Here is a 3,151-nt window from a genome sequence, read left to right on the forward strand (position 1 = left end):
AACAGACTGCCCAGGGAAGTGGTTGAGTCCCCATCCCTGGAAGTATTTCAAAGACGTGTAGATGAGGCGCTTAGGGACATGGTTTAGTGGGTATGGTGGTGTTGGGTTGACGGTTGGACTCGATGATCTTAGAATCATTAAGGTTGGAAAAGACCTCTATGATTCTGTAAGACTATCAGTAACACTATCACATGTTCAGCTCTATCAGACATACATACAGCCTTCTTGCAAATCTCGCTCTGGCAGTTTTAAAATGTCACTACTTCCAGCTGCCTGCCCCATGTTTCAGCCCCAAAGCTGGCAAGGCAGAGGGGAATCCATGCCTGAAGCTGAGCTCCTTAGTGCGCAAAGGAGGGAAACACTTACAAGTGATATACCTGTCTGCACCTTCCATGTATATAAAGGTACTTACACATGCCTACAGACTCTGCATTATAAAGCACCAATCATTGAGAGAATTTAACATTGTGACATCTTCAGTAAGTTTAAATGAAGCAAAAGAAAAACAAATGATTTTTTTTTCCCCAGATGCAGCTATTGGAAATTATTACATTGAAAAAATATGAATTGCATTAGATTGCTTGCCTGAGCAAGGGTCAACAAGGACGGACCTTAAGCAAATCAGAGAGTCTACCCGTTCAAAAACTGGAAAGGAAAAACAAATCACACTTTCTATCAACAGGTTTTAAAAGTGTTTTACAAATACAGACACGGCTCCGACATGGATGTTACCTGCACATGCACATCTCTAAATTAAGCTGCGTTCACCAGAAGATCAGGTTCCTCTATTTCCTTAACCTATATTGTCTGTAGGCTTGTCTACACAAGACATTCCTTGGAAATAATCTGAGAGCCCAATTCAGAGGCCGGTAAATGAGGCCTATAAAGTGCTTGCCCTGGCACCTTCTATCAGTAAATCCTTCTATGCAAATTACTTTTATGTTGCACTAAACTCCTCCTTCCTCCACTGCAACATCCCCATGTATTTTACCCCTCTCCATCAGCAGCTCTGGCAACAGCTAGCCACTTTCTGGTAGAGCTCTTTCTGTCACTTCTGCATCACAGAACTCCTCTGGTCCATTAGCAGAACTGGCAGAAAGCAGCAGAGGAGGGGCGAGGCCCTTCAGTAACACCTAGTCATCAGGCGTGCCTGAGCTCTACTTCCAAAGCTCACCCTCAGGGTGTAGTTTCAAGAGTACCTGAAGCTGAGCTGGGCTTCTGCTGCTGCCAGTGGAGGTGGCTTCCACCCTGTGTCTGTGCCCACCACTGCGTCACGTCAGCACCAGCACTTGCGCGGTGTGGCCGGACTGGTGACCATCTGTAAAGGGAGAAAAGGAGGCACTGGAAACAGGCAGCTACCCTGGGGAAGGGCAGGAGCCACCAGCACGGCCCCAGCACAGCCCAGCACACTCAGAGCACAGGGACACCGCCTGCACGGCCGAGCATGGCAGCCGGAGCTTGCAGACAAGTCATGTCTACTATTACCTGGCATGGTGTTAGGAAGAGCACCCTCGAGGTAACGCAACCAAACTTAACAAAATAAATGGTATTTTCATTCTGAAGCATGGGAACTGTAACTCAGGTTTGGCCAATTCTAGTTATTTTGTGATTTCAGATAACATGATCTGCAGATGTGCTTCATCTCAGATGTCTGGTTACCACAAGAGTCAGAGAAAAACTCCCAGTTGTATCTACTGCAACACACTGGCTAAACCACAACACGTGCTCCAGTTTTTTTCTTTTAAGGGGGGGGGAAGCATAACCTTTCCCTCCACCAAAAAACAAACACAGCATTTATTTTTCCTTTTTCTTTCTTTGTCATGTAAAAAAAAGACCAAAAAGTTGTTGGTTTTAAAGATTTTTTTTTTAAATTATTGTTTTACAGTAGAAATCGAGGATTTGAATGCCTTTGAGATGAATGAAGTCTTTAAGAATACTGAGTAACTAGTAAACAAGAATTCAAAGTGAACAAGCTGATTGACACGGTAAGGAGTTAGTTGCACTGTAGAAGTTTTATTCTAATGTAAGACACTATTTTGATAAAAAAAAGAATACTCTGAATGCCAAGATTCAATAGTAATCAAGCTAGTGACACACACAAAAAGCCTAAGTGCCCTCAAAAATCACCCAGCAAAAACAGGAAGTGATTCGACATGAGACTCATGATTATTAAGTAAAACAAAACAAAAACACACAGCAAAAGGGAACACCTTTAAACTGTGCAGAAGTCTTTAGGTAACCTTTTTATAAGTGGAAAGGTCACCTAAAAGGGCACACACCCACTGGAGAAAAAACCCAAACCGCTGCACACTATCATTAATCTATGGGGAAGAGACTGTGACAAAGTCAACATTCTTCCCCCTTGGTTTCGCTACCATTTTTACACATATTCAGATTTTGTTTTAAAAAAAAACAGCACAAAAGCCCCAGTCATCGCACACGTCCTCATTATGGGTTTCAAGGACTTCCAGGGGGTTCAGCCAACTACCTGGAAATCTGAAACTAACAAACAAATCACAGCAATCCAACAGCGCGGTAACAGCCAGGCCGATACCACAACCCAACGAGATTACCTTTACCTAAAGGAACGGGAATTTTTAATATGTAACGATGTGCAAATTGGACTAATACATAAATGCGTACATCTGAAACCGTGTGCGTTACCAAGGGTCCCACGTAACAAGGCAGCGCGAAACACGCAAAACGAACCCCAGCAAAAAAAGCCAGGAAGTCGGCGGCCGGCGATGCCCTTAACGTGCACTACCGACTCTCCCGCGTAGGGCGGTACCGCGGCCCGGGCCGGAACGGCGGTCGTTAAGCGCGGATTCCCACAGCCCACGCCTCCTGCCGCCGGCACGCTGTCCCGCCAGGCGCTGCCGGGGGACGGACCCTAGTTACGCTCCTGCCCGGGAGCAACGGCCTACATGCGCGGCTTTATCCCAAACCATTCCCAAGTTGTTGCTACCCCTTTTTGCTATATAAGGTAACAGCGCGTCATCCAAACTAAAAAAAAGAAACAACCCACAAAACAAAAAAAAGGAAAAAAAAACCACCCAACCCAGCAGAACAAACGAATTGAGGAAAAGGCCGGTGCAGAGGGGACGCCCGCGGGCACGCTCGCCCGTTGTTTACTCGCGCAGCTGGACGCGGC

General features: G+C 45.7%; 1 protein-coding gene across 3 annotated transcripts in view; it reads right to left on the reverse strand.

Annotated features, from left to right (window-relative positions):
- Window positions 1-3,151, reverse strand: part of KLHL24 (kelch like family member 24) — an 82,033-nt gene that overhangs the window by 20,031 nt on the left and 58,851 nt on the right. The window contains exon 2 of one of the 3 annotated variants that reach the window (XM_009284277.2): window positions 1,200-1,318. The exons of the other annotated variants lie outside the window; for them this stretch is intronic. The gene's annotated coding sequence lies outside the window, so the exon portion shown is untranslated. The remainder of the gene's footprint in view (window positions 1-1,199; window positions 1,319-3,151) is intronic. 3 annotated transcript variants of the gene reach the window in all.

The sequence above is a fragment of the Aptenodytes forsteri genome, unplaced genomic scaffold, assembly GCF_000699145.1.
Source record: "Aptenodytes forsteri isolate BGI_AS27 unplaced genomic scaffold, ASM69914v1 Scaffold278, whole genome shotgun sequence".
In the NCBI taxonomy this organism is placed as follows: Eukaryota; Metazoa; Chordata; class Aves; order Sphenisciformes; family Spheniscidae; genus Aptenodytes; species Aptenodytes forsteri.